Consider the following 17,504-nt stretch of genomic DNA (forward strand, 5'->3'; position numbering starts at 1 on the left):
TCCTCCTGCAAAAAACCAAAAAGACCTCCTGAAACTTAGAAGAATTCTTGTCCTGCTCCTTGATTTCCCTCCAGCAGGGTGGGGAAAAAAGTGCTTTTTCTTGTGTTGAAAAGAACACGTAAAGAATAATCTGCAGCCAGCCCCCAGTGGGGAAGAAGGATCACGATGCCAAACTCCTGGCTGCAGCCAAATGGCAAATTCTGGTGTGGGAGCTGGGGATGCCAGGCTGGGCTGGGGAAACACCGAGCTGTGAATGATCTGTGACCGGGTGGGAACGCATCACATGGGAATTCTGTGCTGGCAGCAGCCACACAGGGGCTGTGTGTGCTGGTGGGAGCAGCACCAGGGAGAGCTGCTGGAGCAGCCAAGGGACACTGTGGGGAGCAGGCTGGGCCAGCCTGGTGCCCAGGAAATGGTGCCTTGGGTGATGCCTGGCTGTGCCACTGCTGATCCCTGCTGGGCTGGGGTGCTCAAGGGGAGTCTCTCCAGGTCTGTGTTCCAGTAACCATCTTAACACACGGGAAATGAGGAGATAAAGCAATTGCTTCAGCAAACCTGGATGTGAGCGGCTTAATAAATATATCTGACTTCAGCCCCAGATGTCTTCTAAGCCTTGTAAAATGGTTTCCTGAGTAGCCTGGATAATAATGATGGAATTTAGCATTATCACAGATCTGATAATTGCTAGCTTGAGTTTCACTTTTTCTTTTTCTTCCTTGAGCCTTCTTGCCTTCTTTCCCCCCAGGAGAGCTGAGTCTAGACAGTGAGCAGAGAAGGTGAGGCAGAGAACACCTTCCTTGTACATCTGCTCCACCCTCTAATGCAAGTTCTGCACATGTGCTTTTTCACAGCTATTTATAATTGGTTGTCATGATGTTAGACCTCACAGACTGAGAATACAGGAGAGCCTGTTGCCTGGGTAGGAACAAAATATCACACTTGTCTTTCCAATCAACACTGTTTCATTAAAATGGAGCTGTTGGCTGCTGCTCATCTCCCGGGGTAGAAGGGAGGAGTTCCACACAGCGCTGGGGAGACCTCCTGACCCTCACCTTTTCTCCTTACATCCTCAGAGGTTTTTTTTCCTCTAACAGTCACATTTTCATAAGTAGCATGAGAGCACTTCTAGACAAGATTCCCAAATATTTGATTTACAAGAAATTAAAGGCTCAGTAAACCACTTCGACCATCTCCTGAGGAAGGAAGGGAGCTGTTCCTGAGGGCATGCTCCTCGGATCACTCCATGTGTGCACACACCATGGACACAGAGCAGAGAGAAAAACAATTAATCCAATGCCTTGGTCCCATTTTCTGCTCTTGGTGAAAACTGTTTATCTGGAGAAGAGCATCGAGCACTAATACAAGTGTGGGAAAGGAGTGATTCTTCCAAAAAAATGCTTGCAAACCTGGGCAAGTTGGTAGTGAAGTCAAAAGGCTTCTGAATATCCAGGCTGGGGAGTAGTACAGTAATGGCAGCAAAACAGCCCACAGTCTGAAGTGATGCCATTTCAGCATTATGAAAGTAGAGCAGCTCAAAATAATATTTTAAATTAAAAATTGTAATTTTTAATAATTAAATTACTCTGATCTCAGAAGCTCGGAGGGCTCCCAACAGATGTCCCTGTGTTCTGAAGCTGTGCAGCATGAAGCAGGCTCACAGTCACCCATCCCTCTCTGGGTTTTGTGTACAGCCTAAAGCAGCTTTGCTGGAGGGGGTTGCCCAGCTCACTGGCCACGTGAAGCTCTACAACAATGGCTTTTCTGTAGTAATAAACAGTAAAAATTGGGAAATAAATAAAAAAACCAAACTGAGGATCAGCCATGGGCAATGGAACACCTTCCTTCTCAAAATCTCCCCTGTCTGAATTGCAAGGATCTTTTCCAGCTGGATCAGCAGCACGAAGGGACTTTGCTGAGGGGTTTCTGCGGGGTTTCTCTCTGCAGCTCCACTTTCAGCATCCCGGGGGTTTCGCTGTTCTCCAGCGCCGGCCCCTGGCGGCAGGAACATGTGAGCTCCGGAAGCTCCGCTCCAGGCCTCAGATAGGGAAGCTGAGTACTCGAGTCAACACTTCAAATTTATTGATGCCTTGCACAAATATTTATGAGGCCATTTCCTCCTGCACTGGCAGGCACAGAGCCAGCGAGCCCGCTAATTCATGGTATGGTATTTATTGACAGGAATGTTGAATTGGTTTAGGGGAAGGACAAAACTGGGTGCTGCAGCATAAAGGATGTGTGAGATGAGAGTTCAGCGAGGGAGTGGGAGCCTGAGGGGCTGTAGAAGCCATTTCCTAACACAGCAAAGCAAGGGCACTGCGTGATGTGCCAGCACTGGGATCCTCAGGCAGCCAGAATCCTTGGCACTGGGCTCTGCTCTTGCTCCTCTTCCTCGCTCTTCCTCAAGAAAACTTCACTGATAGGGTTGAGGAATGTTCAGGATCCAGCTGAACTCCAAAGAAATGTCACAGACACATGGAGCATCTTCTAGACCTGCTGTGCAGGTTATTTGGCAGAAACACCAATATATCCTGAGAGTTGCCCTGTATCAAATTCCTCAGATTTTGTACTCCCAGCCAAAATCTCTCTGCAATGAAAACCAATGGTGCTAAGCTCTAGAAGTACATATTTCAAAACCAGAGGGACCACATGCTTGTAGGCTTCCAGCTCTGAAGTGGTGCCGGGGGGTATCTCCTGTTACAGCTGTGGCCAGGCTCCTTCCTGGCTCACCCCTTGGAGCACCAGCTCAGCCTCAGCTGGAGCCCCACAGTCCTTGGCCTCCCCGTGGGGACCATGAGGGAGAGAATAAAACCCTATTGCAAGGCCCTTTCAAACCCAACACGAGCAAACCAGAGGAAGCAAGAAGGCTTTGCCATACAGGTGGCAAGGGCACATTGAGTTTTCCTCCCTGCTTTGGTCCTGGGGTGAGAAGATGGAGTTTTTAAGCACAGTGTGGCTGGGCTTTCTCCTTGGCAAGACATCCTCATGAGCCAGATCTCTGGCTCAGTGGTGAGGGAGGAAACTGGCTTGCATTGCAGGGCTCCAGCAAGGCAAATCCCAGCAGATCTGCACCAGGAAGGTGCCAGCCCTTAGGTGCCCATCCATCAAAGATAGAAGGATGTAAAGGTGAGCAAAAGTCATTTTCTTCCATCTTCACCTTTCCCCTTCTATGAAGCCAAGCACAGTGTCTAATCAAAGTGTTACCCTTTCATGTATGACTAATCAGACAGAAAAGTCACTAAAACTGTATGTCCCATAATTACATTACAAAAAATGCAATAAAGTAATAGCATCTTTACATTACCATGGTTGAAGTGGATTTTTAACTAGCTTTGTCACTGGCATGTTAAAAATAAAATAAAAAAGCATGGGCATTAATTTAAAAAAGAAATGATATTACAGTAACTCTGTGTATAGTGAGAGTTTCAATTTTAATTTTAGTTCATTATCTTTTTCCTTATTAAGAAAGCTAAATCTGTTTTGTGTTTTCATTATTTCATTAGCTCAAGAAACCTCATCAGTAACTGTGAAAGCTGCCAGGGTAAATAGCACAATTTTCATATGTGAGATGGAATAATTTGCTTAACCACCTATTCAGCAGAGGCTGGAGCTAACAATTAGAGAAAGCAGCGTGATTCAAAAATAAGTTACAATTGATTGTGTTTCAGTGGAAATGAGGTTTGGAATGTGCTAATTTGATTTGATGTACACATCTGAGCCATAGTAAGTTGACATGAGACTTGGGACACCTCATGAAAGAAGACTCTTCTTAGGAAATGTACAAAAAATTGTTTAATATAATATTTAAAACACAATTAAAGCAACATGCTAATGACACTCTCACTTCTCAGAATTGACTAGTGAAATCTTCTTCCAGCATTTACACCCAGATGGAAAATTTATGAAACATCACGTGCTCTGGAAGTAATTCTGGAAGTAATTCACTAATTCACTTTGGAGTGAATGTTTTAGAACATTCATAATTTCAGTGCTTTTTTGGCCAAGCTGTCCCATTCCAACAAATATAAGGACTAAATAAGGGCTAAAGCCAAGAAGGTTAAAGTAATCTCTGTTCATACAGAAGTGTAAACTAGAATCAGTTCATTTTTACACAGGTAATTTTTACTCTTCAAAGGCCTCTGGAGGCAGGAAAGGAAGTTTCAAGAGGCCAGTTGGTCAATTCTTCTGAATTTTCTAAAGCCCTGTAAAAGGCAAACATTTCTATGTGGAAGTGCAGAACAACAGGACGTGGTGAGCCTGCCCTATCTTCTCATCACATCCAGAAAGGTCTGGGCTGTTCCCAGGTGTGCAGAGGATTTGGGGGATGCTGTGGCCACTTTTCAGCTGTCTACTGGGAGCACATGTGTGTTAAACCCTTCTCCCTCCCTTGTGAGCCCCTGGCATGTGTGAAGCTTCATGGGCTCCCTTGAAAAGGTTTCTGACCTTCCTGACAACCCTTTCCCTGTCCCCATCCCTCACTGTTCTCTCCACCTCAATTTTCTTTATGCAACTGTTCTTCCCAAATCAGAAGAGCAGCACTGTTTAGGTTAAACTGTGATGTTCAAGGTGATACTTGATGGTCTGTTTGAAAGAAAACTTGGACTGAGGAGGCTCTGTGCTGGGTCTATGGTCAAAGCAGGCAGATCATCCCACTGGCTGTATGGGTGTCTCCATGAGTCTAAGGAAAAGAGGTTTTAATTTCCTCTTTCACCCTACCTGTTCTGGTTTGGCTTCCCCTGGAAGACATGATGTCATGTGAGAGCATGTGTGTCAGATGTTGCTATTTTATGATGATAAATGTCTATAAGGAGCTCCATTTTGAGTGAGAATGCAATTAGAGCTCTCAAACCTGCCTAGATAGGATTGCACACTGTCCTACAAAGACACATGAACTGCTAATCTGTAGGCAATGAATCCTCTGTGCACCAACCCTTCTTTCCATGCAGAGGCTACTGAGACAAAAACAAGGAGGTGTTTGGTGCTAGTAGCTATATGTGCACTGTAGAAACCCATCTGCTAACCAGAGGACCACCCACAGATCATTGTTTTGGACACTTCAACTGCAATTTTCTTTTATAGATGTCCTGCAGTACAGACTCCACCAGGATTCTGGTCTCTGGCACATACATATGTATTGAGCACACTGACAGAAACCTAATGACTTACATGGCTCAGGCATTAAGAATATATTTCAGAGGTTTTTAAAGGAGAAACCCTGAATTGTTTATGGAAAGCTCCTTGGATCTCCTTTTCCAGGAATGCATTATTTATTGTGCTGGTACCACAAAGGCATAGGGATATACCCTGAGGAGGAGAGGCAAAGCTCCCTGTCATGTTTACTGTTGTAACAAAGCACCAGGGCCTGGTTCTGATCTTACTCATGTCAGTGTAAATCATGAGCACTGTGGCCTGTGGATACATGTTCTCTTCTTGCTCAAGTGGTGCCAGCACAGAAATTGGCTCTTTGCTGCTTTCTTGCTGCAGGTTCCCTCTTTGCCAGCCCCAGCACAGGGCGCCAGGGCCCTTCTCCTAGAAATGACTTGGCTGGGTGCTGTGGGCTGTGCCTTCCTTCTGCAGCCCCTCAGTGCCTGTTTCCCCAGGAGGTGCACAGAGAAGGAGGCTGGGAACATCTACCTGTGAATTCAATCATTTTGCCAAGCCAGGTGTGGAGGTTCACTGTAAAGAGCAAACCTGGGGCTCAAGCCACTGAAACTGCTTTGAAAATCCATCTGCACCCTGCAATAGTCATAGGATAAGGATGCATTTGGGGCAGGAAATAGTAATAGGATAAGGATGCATTGTGCCCATCAGTGAATGATCCCATTGATGGTCCCATCTATATCTCCAGCTAGCTTTGCCCTCTGCTCCCTCTTTGCTGCCTTGTAGACCCTGGCTTTGCTTGTTGCAGTCTGGACCTTCCTCCAAAAGATGCAGGAGGAGTTACATTTTGACAGCAACACAGTCTGGCTGGGTGGATTCATCTCCTGGGAAAGGCAGCTTGGCCTCAGGAAGGGCAGGCAGTTGCAGCAGGCCTGGCTTGAAGGAGGTGAATCTTCTCTAGTCCATCCTGGATTTGCTGGGTAACCTGGGGAATGTCTCAAACTGGGCTGTGAATACTTTGTCTTGGGGTGGTCTATGATTATGGATCTCCACTGCAAGCATGGCTGTGTTTTAACACAATTTTATTATTGTTTACTCTTTCTAAAGTTTCTATGCAAGGAATTTGAATGGTGCCTTAGTTCAGTGTGGGACATTTGTGGTCTGGAAGGGAAGTGAGAATGCAGAGTAATAGAAATGTCCACTGGTAAATACATGAGAGAAGAAGGACAAATCTGTCCTTTTCTCCCTGAAACAAGCAGGGCTGTTTCCTACTGGTGTTATGCCCATTAAAACCAGTGGGCATTTAATCCCTACTGGCAAGGGGTTCTTTGGGAGAGAGATGGTTGCTTTAGTCATAATCTCACTAATATTACTGGTCTTCAAAATGTTGTATTGCAGAGCTCCTAAATTGCACAGAGGCATTGGATGGAAATAGAGGGAGAAATGGTGTCAAGCCTTGTGACAGGTGTGTCCCCAAAAGAGCTGAGTGCAATGATGGGGAGAAGGGGCCAAATGAAGCTGCTGCCTGGGACAGGAATTTTAGCAGCATGGTACCCCACTCTGTGGCTTTTCTCCTTGGAAATTGCATTTCAGTCTCAGAAGCACTGCTGAGGCTGTGAACTGGCTGCTTGCTCCATTTCACTGCCTTCTGGCTGCCTGGGTTATAAATTGCCCTTATTCCTGCATTAGATTTATATTAAGGGAAACTGCACAGGGCTTCAGCTGAGGGGTGCAGCTCATTCCTTCTGCCTGTCTGATCCAGGGACGGGATTTTAGCAGGACAGACAGAAACATTAGCAATGCTCTGCAGTTTATGGGGTGAATTTGAGCTCGTAGGAAATCCCGTCATTCTTCCAGCACGTGCATTCATTAGAGCTAAGGGCACTTATACAGATGTTGGGGTGGAGGAGGTCACCTAATAATGTCTATCACAGGGCATCCTTTTTCAGCCCTAAGTCAGCAGAAGGCTGAGGGTTTAATTAGTCTGTGACACTACAGAGTTATGGAGATTAAAGGGCATTTGACTTCATTTTTTTCACATGGCATTCAGTTTTTAAAATGTCACTGCGAAGTACTTTAGGGCCCTGTTTCATCACTACATTATTTTTATTCCATGCCAATGTCACCTCATTGATTTCTGGATGGAAGGCTGGAGGGCTCAATGCACCATGGAAATTCTGAGGTTGGCTTTGAAATGAAATCTGGGATTCAGCTCATTTGTCGTCTTGGGGAGTTTCCAGGCTGTGGTCACACTGTGTGTGTTCGTGTATGCAGAGAATGAAAATTCTGCCAGTTTGAGGTTTTTTGCTGGACTAATGACAAATATCACCACTGAGCCAACGGTCCCATGGCTCGTCTAATGTCAGGTGCCTTCAGGATTACTCAGGCCAGATGTGAGTTGTTAGGAAAAATGACTGTTTTCATTAATATTACTTTAAAAATTGTTTTGTGAAAAAGAACTGGGTTTGGCATTTTCAGTAGAAAACTCATGAAAACAAGAAAATTTAGTTTGAGATTTTGGGTTTGGTTCTACCTTTGTTTGTTTTTTTATTATTTCTTTCCTGCTGTCTTGTTCTACTTTCTCATGTTTTTGCGCTCAGGAGGTGAGGGAAGGCAGAGGAAAGAGTAGAGCTCTCATAACACTTGGAGTAAAAGCTCTACAATTTAATTTTGAAATCTGAGATTGGTTTAAAAGAAAAATTTAAGGTTATCTGAAAAATATTAGGAAGGTAGCTTTCTCAGAGAAAAAATTTAGAAAATTGCCAGCCAGCTCAGCTTGAAATAGATGTTTGGAAACTTGACAACACAGCATTGCTAGGATATTTTCCAATTATCATTAAATGTTGTGTAGAAAACCATATAGCTTGGAAAGTGGACATTCCCTCTGTGGAGAAACTTGGGCAGGCAGGGATCATTCAGACATCAAGAACAAGGCTTGAGGCTGCTCCTCTTCCCTTGACTGCCTCCAGTCCAGGGCACAGGGCACGTTCTGCACCCTGGGATGTGAAGTTCCTTCCAGGCTGGCACAGCCTTACACTGCTCCTGGCTGCTCCAGGGCTCCATTGCCTCCCCTCCAGCAGCAGCGCATAGGATTGTTTATTTTCATTTCTAAGCACTGTAAAGACCTCCAGCAACTGAAATGAGAGGCAGGAAGGCAGAGGCAAACCTTTTATTGTTGCTATTATTCCTGTCTGCTCTGTGAGGTGCCCAAGAGCAGACTATGAGGATCCTGTTTAAATTGGGATGATGTTACTCAGTGGCCCAAATGTCTTCCAGCTTGAAGAAAGGGATGCTGCAACAGCTGTTGGGACATGAGATGTTCCCAGGCCAGAACCAGTGAAGAGAAAAGGAAAATAAACCTGCTCGTTTCAGATACAGACTGTGCGCATGCAGACCATGTGTCTGTGCTGAGTATTTGTGCACAAAGTGCTGGCATTGGGCACATCCGAGCAGTTTGCACTGGCTGTGAGTGTGCAGGGGCTGTATGAGGGCTTCTGCCCCAGGTTTGAGGGGGTGTTTTTGAGGGCTGGGTGCAGTCTCAGTACAGGCTGTGAGTGTGTGGTTCTCTTTGCGGCTGTGGTGGATGGATGGAAATGTCCAATCTGCTTGGCTGGGAGGACATGAGAAGTCACTGCAAAGAATTCTGACAATTGCTCAGTTCAACCTTCATTCTGGCTTCAACTTCTGAGTTTGGTCTGGGTGATTATTCTTCACAAACTTGTAAAGATGGAAAAAATGTAGTGGATAATCCATATATACCTGTAGATCTTAAAGACAAAAAGTTCTTTCCCTTTGGTTCTCCCTGTTCTGGATTTGATATACTTTTAAAGAATAAAAGATTTGACATTTTTTGTAAACAATAGTTTGACCCACCTTTCCCTGGAGAGCACCCCCACTGAAGGGACAACACAAGGTCTGGCTTGTAGCTTCCACATGGCCAGGCTGCTCTTTACATCTTTAAAGCACAAGAACAGCTTTACTTATGTCTTGTGAAAATTATCTATTGCTGGAAAAAATGCAACAGATGAGCTGTGCCTTCCTGCCCTCAAAAGCATGAGCTGCTGTCTGAAGAGATCTAATGAGAAGATTAAAGATAAAGGTTCTGAATTCAATTTGAAGTGTCAATATGTAACTCAGTAAGAAATGAAACATTTTTCAATTACTGGTAATATGAAACAAAATAGTGGGAAATAGAAATGGCAATCTTTTTAGCTAACCTGAAGGCCATTTCCAAGAGGCACTGTGCATTAACTAAGCAGTGAAAATTTTTACATCACTATTTTCCCTTGTGCCCATAATAGCATAAAATAAAAAGATTTTAGATAAGATTTCATTCAGTGAATCAATTGCAAAACCACACAGAGCCTTAGTGGGCATTCAGGGCTCGATCTAATGGAAATTTTTACGAGGATGTCAATGCTAAGTTGATTCCTACAGCGGAAAGCACATACAAAGGATCCAATTACAGATGGAAACCTTTTGCTTTCTAAGAGACTTTATTAACCCCTGAAGCACTGAATATGCAAAGGGTTAGTGAAAAGTTTGCTGATGAACTCGATGATGGTTTATATCCCCACAGCCAGTTCATTTTCTTTTTTCCTTCTGCAAATAGAAAATAATTCTGTGCACTGGAGGCAATGAAGAGTCACAGCAGAGCGTGCAGAGGAGCTGTTGGATCCGAGAGGAAAGGCACAAGCAGGTTACATCAGCTGTGGGAAGGATCTGCCTAACAGATTTTAGCCTTAAAAAGATATCATGCCATGAAAATGGCCAGCAAAGAATAAAACTCCTTGTTAGACCTTCTGCCACAGAGTCTTCAGTGAGAGGGGAATTTGTAATGCAGGAATGGGACCACCAGCATCCAAAACCCAGGGGAGAAGGAAGGGTGATAGCATCACCTTGTGTGATGAGGCAGTGTGTTGGTACTCTGAGCTCCCCATTCCACAGAGCTTTAGGGGCAGAGTGGGGAGCATTTTTCAGTTCAGATTCTCCCCTTCATGGGAAGGGAGCAGAAAAGCTTTACAGTGGTTCTTACAGCAATGTGCTCAGAGACAGGGTGTGCAGGTTTGGAGTTCTACTGTTACAAGCCCATAGGCAGCTTTTCTTAATTTATGTTCAATTGTTTATTATTTCTTTGAATCACTTTGCTGGTGAAGTCTCAAACATGTGACTCCTGCCTGGTTTGAATGGCAAGCAAAGCTCAGGAGCAAATTTTTGGTGAGGAGCTCATGAGTGAGAACATTTTGTTGGTGGATATGTGCAAGGCTTGAACAGTCAGGGGGGCCTGCAGTGTGTGCAGAGCAATTGACAGAGGAGGTAGATGAATTTTTATAACCACTTCTGAATACTTTTTGTTCTTCTGCTGAGCCTTTGTTCTGTTTAATCTCACCTCCTCCTACCATCATTTCACCATGCTTTAGCCCAGGGCTGTGCTCACAATCTGTGTACATTTGAGCCACATCCATGACTGTATTATATTTTATATATATATATATATGTGTGTGTATGTATATATGTATATATATATATGTATATATATGTGTGTGTGTGTATATATATATATATATGATAGATATATTATAGAAATGAAATAGCAAAAAAGGTATGGCTGGTGATATGAGCAAACTTTGCTTTATTCCCACTTGTGATCAGGTCTAGCTTAATTTCATGGCAGTAACTCTTGATTCATGGTGGAGTAAAGTAGAAAAAGGACATGGCAGAAGTGTTTATGAACTGAACTCTAACTGAAACCCTAGAGGTGGAAATACAACCTCAAGTTTCAGATCTGGATTCAGATTTGACATGCCCCAAAATTTCTGTGGGTTCAGATCCCGGCTTTTGTTCTGAGCCCATAAGAGCCCAGTGCAAAGTCAAGCACAGTGTTTGTTCAACACTCCTGACAGCACTTATTCACTGCTCTGCTGAGACTGCAGATATGAAAACAAGCACAACGTGCCCTGGACAGCCTGGCCAGGCTCCAGTGGGGAGTTTCATCCCCCTGGAAGAGATGGAAAGATGGCCTGAGCCAGGGTGCTCAGCTGCGCCTGCAAGCGTGCATGAGGGGCTTTTGGCTTCTCCTTTTGAAATGAAAGGCAAGAAGAATACAGGGTCAAAGTTCTTTAAATCTCCACTGATTTTGTTTGTGTTTAAGCTCTGGACATTTGAGATGTGGGAATGTCAAAAATGCCTTGCATAAGCCAAACTTACTCACTTATCCCATGCATATTTGAAGAGACTTTTTTCTTTGTCCCCAAAGTCCAGCCTTGGTCCCAGATGATGGGCAGTGAAATAATTTGGTGCTTCTCCTTCAAGGGTGAGCTCTGTAGTTACCTATTGGTACTAAGGGATCCCTCCAATTATTAGTCAAAGAAAAAGATCCTCTAGGGACGGAAGTTTTATATATGTGTTTTGCTGTAGCAGGAGAGGAAGGGGGCCACTATGAAGGAATGTGTTGCTCAGTCCCTGGTTGCCCCAGGCTATGGCAGGCTGGCAAACACCACTGGGTTTTCCCTGAAGAAAGATGGATCAGTCTCCCACTGTTGTGCTGTGACTTCCCAAACCAATAGACACCCTGAGACTTTCTTATGAATAACACATTTGTGTCTAAAATTAGGCCAAGCCAGAATGCAGCTCTGGGGTTGGCTTTGTCCCCACCATCTGTTGTGCTGGAGATGAAAGGAGGCCCACGGGCAGCTGAGTTGCTTCCATGGTCCAGGTTTTATTTCCAGGTCTTATTTCCAGGTCTTATTTCCCAGTCCTGCATTTCTTTGACTGGTCTATCTGAATCATGAGTTTCAGGTCAACCTGTGTTCCTGTGATTTGAAAGAAATGTAAAATAATCTTCAGCGTAGAAAATATCTATGGACCTAATTTTTCTGTGGAAAATGACTTGAGATTCTGTTGAGCCACTCATCTGACTTGATTTGGCCCAACTTACCCAGCCCAGCTTTGCTAGTTTAGGCTTAAACTGTTCAAACAGTGTTGTCTTTACTTGGGTGTACCAGCAGCACCAAAGTCTCTGTCAACACTCAATAAATAAGACAGCAGAAAGCCTGTAACTTTTAATGATAAATACTGCCAGTATCCTGTGATAGGCTTTCCTGGGGGAGTGATGAACCCAGATATTGGCATTGTGTACAAGGAGAGAATATCCTGCTAGTGAGAGCAGCTATATTTAGAAGACAAGTGCAGCAGCAGTGGGGAGTGCTGAGGTGGCTGTAACTGATACCCCAAAATGGAGGTCAGTAATTTGACCTTTCTGCTCGGCAACCAAGCAGCTGAGCCTTGCTGTTGTCTTTTTGGACAAATTATGAGTGGAAGAGCTGCTGCCTGTTCAGAAAAGCTCTAATCAATTTGCTATAAATAACTAAAAAATTATTTACAGCAGATTTGATAAGTCCATCACATGCCAGGCATACTGTGCAGTTTCTGCTGAAGGGGAGCACAGCCCACCACCATGAAAATAGCAGCAAACTTAGAATAAACTTAATTGTGGGAAATAACTAAAAATAGATATTTCCAATAAAATGTTTTCTTGCAAATCTTCTTTGTCATATCATGAACCAATCTATTTTAGTCAAAATACGTTTTATGAAGTTATACTGCTTTGATTTTTCTGCCCAGCTTTAAATTGAGAGATTGAACATTATTTTAGGATTGGTTTTTCAAGCTAAAGAGTATAAGTAGTTTTGGTGGTAATAATAATTTATAGGAAGAAAACATCATTCTGATGTGACTCGGGCTCAAAAATTCTCCAAATGATTGCAAGGTTCTTTGGGCCCACAACAGACACAGAGAGCAGTGAAATTTCCTGCTCAGCCCAGGGACTGCCAGAGCCACTCATGCCAGCAATGGGAAAGCCAAAATGGGAGCACAGTCACCCATTGCTTGTCTCCAGCAGGGTTCTCTCTCCACTGAGGTGGCCTGGTGGTTCACCCACTGTGCTGGCAATAGAAATGCCTGTGTGTTCACCAGAAATATTATAATTTACCTTTTGTACATATCCAGATAACACTATTGCTGCAGTTTTCATCAGGTAAATCTGAGAGTGCTGTAGAAAACCTGTTTATGAGGACAAGGGGTCCTCTGCTCAGCTGTTCCAACCTGTACCATTCCCAGCCTGTCACAGACTCATTGAGGTTGGAAAAGACCTCTGAGGTCATTGGGTCCAGCTGTTAACCCAGCACCATGTGTTCACCACTTACATGATTAAGATACATGGAGATATTAAAGAAATCACCACTTAGTCAAACAATTAATAAAAAGGAGGTGACAGATATGCAAGGATCACACACAGGTTCTCAGAAGAAATATCTTTTCCATTTTTCACATACACGCTGCTGCTGGATTTTTTTTTTTGTTGTTGTTGTTGGTCTTGTCTCTCCTGTGCTTTTGAACTTCAGTTCTAATTTCTTACAGTGCTCTTTCTGCCACTTCCCTGTCATTAATTGCCTCGCTCATGAGCCCTCCATGAGTGTCACTTTGTTGAGCTGCCAAGGAATGGAGGATATAATGCATCTCACTTGTTTTCTTTTCCTACCCTCCTGGCCCTGAGCCAAGGAAATGCCATCACCTCATCACCTGCAGCTCGCCATTCTAATATCTCTCATTTTAAATTAAACCTCACATTTTATTTCTCAGGCATGGCAAGAATTTTACAGCACTTGCAGTCTAAGGAGGTGACTTTGGCCATGCTATAGGCATAGACATGTCTCTCCAGATGTCCACAGACTCTTTGCTTCCTTTCTGCTGCATTTGCATAGGTGAGCAAGCTGATTCCCCGTGGAATTTACTGGGGCAAGCACTGGAATGGGAGAAAATGCACAGCTGATTGAGCTGCCAACCTGACAGGTGCCCAGCTCCAGCGGTGAGAAACAAGTCACATTTGCTGTACAATTTCAGCATTTCTTCAGCAAGATCTGACAAACACTATTTCAGAAAACTGTAGGGTATTTTTCTCTGATTTGACACTAGGGTCGGCAGATTTGGTGTCACAGGTCAGCATTTTTCATTTGCCAGGGGCTGCTCTCTGGGCTCTTTACATCCTGCTCCATAATGCAAGGAAAAGCTTTGCAGTGAGCTGAAGAGCAGACTACTGGTGGCTGAGTTCTGCTGTTAAACTTTTAATGCAGAGATCCAGGACTGGGCTAGGCTGAACTTGGGTTTGGAAAGTTTTTCTGTACCATGCTGGGCAGATATATGTTTGGATTCTCTTCTTGTTTATGTATTTTTCTTGGCCCCTGCAACTGCATCTGCATTGTGATTAAAAAGTATTTAATTAACATACAAAAATAAAATTTAAAAGTGTAATAGTTATTGTAAAAATAAAACTGTACCAAACCACTCAGGCAAACAGCACCCTGGGGAGCTGGTAAGCTTGGAAAAGCTGGAAAAATACAACTACAACTGTAACAACGTCTCTCAAGAGGGGTACAACCAGTCAGGAAAATAAAACCCACCATCTACCACAGCCAACAACCACCCTGAGGGCACCAAGGCAAGGCAAATAAAACACACACCCAAAGCTGAACGAGAAAAGTGCCTTTCCCCATGCTTGTTCCTGAGACTGGGGGTTGTGAGCAGCTTAAAAATACAACAGGGCTTTTCCTGAGATGGGAGCTCTGGGAGATGTAGAGGTGAAATTGTGGCTCTTTGAGCTGCAAAGCTTGTGCCACTTGAGAGCCAGATGCTTTTGTCAGTGTTGTGTTAAATGTCTTGGCATCAGGTGTTTTTTCCTGAGTTTCTGTAGCTCCAGGTCTGGTGTAGCTGCTGCTGTGTCACCGCCCCTGCAGGCAGCAGAAATGTCACACCCCGAATTCTTGCAGTCTGCCAGAAAATCTGTGTCGGAGGCGCAGCATCTGATGGCATTTATTGTCAGGGCTGTGTGACACTGGAGGGCAGCTTGAACAGCTGTGGTGCTGAACCCAGGCTGCAGATGGGCAGCAGCACCCCCAGGTACCCGGGGCAATGTGGGGCACCCAGGTCAGGGCTCTGAGATCCTGCAGAACCAGAGATCACGGCCCTTGCACAGCAGCAGCTCCTCCTGCCCTGCATTCTTGTGTTTTTACTAGCTTGGTTTCCAAACAGTAAGTTCTTATTTTTCTGTCCTGGCAGTAGGTGGGATTAAAATGCTTGAAGAGAATTAGCAAGTGAATATGAGAAACGGAGAAGGGCTTAAGAGTGGGAAACCTGGGTCAGGGAGATGGGCTTTGCAATTAGTCCTGCATGCTGTGAGGCGGGGGGATGTCATTATCTGCCAAAGACCACATCTTATCTTGAGCCCTCGGAAAGCTCTTTTCTTCCTGGGCCTCCCTGCCCTGGATGTTTCTGCTGGCCCAGGGCTCCTGGCCATCCCAGGGGACCAAGGGACCTCCCAGGCTCTGGATGATGTGAGGGGCAGCTCCAGGGGAGCTGGGGGACCTGAGCTGGGTGTGGGGGGCCCTGGCTGGTGATGTGGAGGGGTGGAAGGGACATGGGGGAAGCTGGGAGGATGCTCTGAGTGTGACTCAGGGACTCCACTTAGGGGCAGAGCAAGATTTGAGAGCACTCTCTGCCCCAAAACACTTCTGGGATATAATTTCTTCTGGCCTTTTGTGTTGCCTGAAGTCTCACTAATGCACCAATGCATCTTTCTTAGCAGAGTGATTTAAACCTCTCTAAGGCCAGAATATATAAACTCCTCTAAATTGCTACAGCCACATTTTTACTCCCTTTAAAAAACAAGTGTAAATTCCTCATGGCCAGCCACTCTTTATGGATCCCTTCAGTGCTTTTGTGAATTGCAAGGTCCTTGGGCCCTGGCCATTAACATCACGGTTGCAGCAACTGAATTATTTTCATGATTAAAGATAGTAAAGGATTTACAGGCTTTTTTTGTCCTCCACAGAAATCTCTCCTGGTTGCATTTGTCCTGAGCTCTGCTGTGTTTCACAGAAAATGAGATGGGAATTTGTGCCAAAGCAAAAGGTTAATTCCAATCCTGCAGCAGAACTGGGGAAATAATGCATATGATAAGGAGTTTTTTCTTCTGGTGGCTGTGGGAACAGAGTCACTATCTTCTGTGTGCAGAAACTCACCTTAACATGAACGATGAGAAAATACTTCTGCCAGGGGAATTCCAATTAACGTGTCTTTCCCCTACAAAAAGGCGACATTACCTTCTATGCCCAACCCTTTTCTCTCAAACACTAGAAATTTTTTTTCTTCTCACAGCCTTTGGACAGACCTTGTGCTGTTAGTTTATTTTACAAAATTTTCTGCAGAGTTGTTAATGGAAGGCTCAAGGAAGCACCTGCATGATGGCTGAGTACAGAACAAGTGGGATGGGTGAATCAGCCTTGATGAAATAAGAATCATCCTGGACTGCTGACCAGAACAAATCAGTTGTTTGATGTGACTAAACCATTTGGTGGTTAATGTCCCTGGCTGTATTTATTCCTGTAGCCTCAGGCATTTCCTGGTGCTGGTCCAGGCTGAAGCCACTACACCAGGTGCTGGAAAGTTCATGTAGAAATAGCCAAAGCCCTGTTGTGCCCTGGGGGATTGACATCACCCTGCAGGGACTGAGCTGGTTCTGGAAAAGCATCCTTCAGACAGCGTGGCATCCTTTCCAGACAGGTGCTACTTTTGGCCTCCCTACTCAAAGCTACTAGAAAGTGGAGATTTATGAGCCAGCTCCATGATATATAGCATTTGATCCTTGTCCTGATGGCTTGCAAGAACTTGGACCTTGGATTGTGTCTGATCCCTTGGCCTAGCAGTGCTGTGTTGGCACACCTCCAGGGCAGAATTTAGCAAGTCCTGCAGCTCAGGCCAGAATAACTTTTTAAACTACTGACAAATGTGATCTTCTTTTGCTCCTTACCCTTGATTTGCCTCCATTCATTTTCCTGTCACAGAAATCCCTCATTAGTCCCAGTCCAAGCTGTTCACAAACCTTGCTGAATTTCTTCTTCTTTTTTTTTCTTCAGGCTGAAACTTTGGTCTGGCCTTACAATTACAGTATTATTAATGTATTTTTATCATTGTTAATTATTTTTACATGCTGAAATTGATTCAATATGCCTGGAGCTGCCATGCTGGAACATGCCTTGATTCTTTTCCAAGCTGGAGCCCTTGTGCACCAAACGTGGAGAGTTCCAATGGTTTTAAATCACTATAAACCTCAGTGAGTGATTTAAGTTATTGGAGTGTGTTCAAGTTTTTATAAGCCCTCGAATGTGAACTCTGCTCAAATTCTGGGTATGTGCAGTGCAGTGGGATCTAAAATGGTTTGAGTGCTCAACATACTTTCTAAGCCCCTGGCTGGCTGGAGAATAATCAGGCTTGTCGGGCAGTGCACTGTGCAGGGACTTGGGATGATGGGAACCATCACATTTTAAAAATGCTTTTAATTCCTTTAAATTGAA

This window comes from Geospiza fortis, unplaced genomic scaffold (assembly GCF_000277835.1).
Source record: "Geospiza fortis unplaced genomic scaffold, GeoFor_1.0 scaffold188, whole genome shotgun sequence".
Taxonomy (NCBI): Eukaryota; Metazoa; Chordata; class Aves; order Passeriformes; family Thraupidae; genus Geospiza; species Geospiza fortis.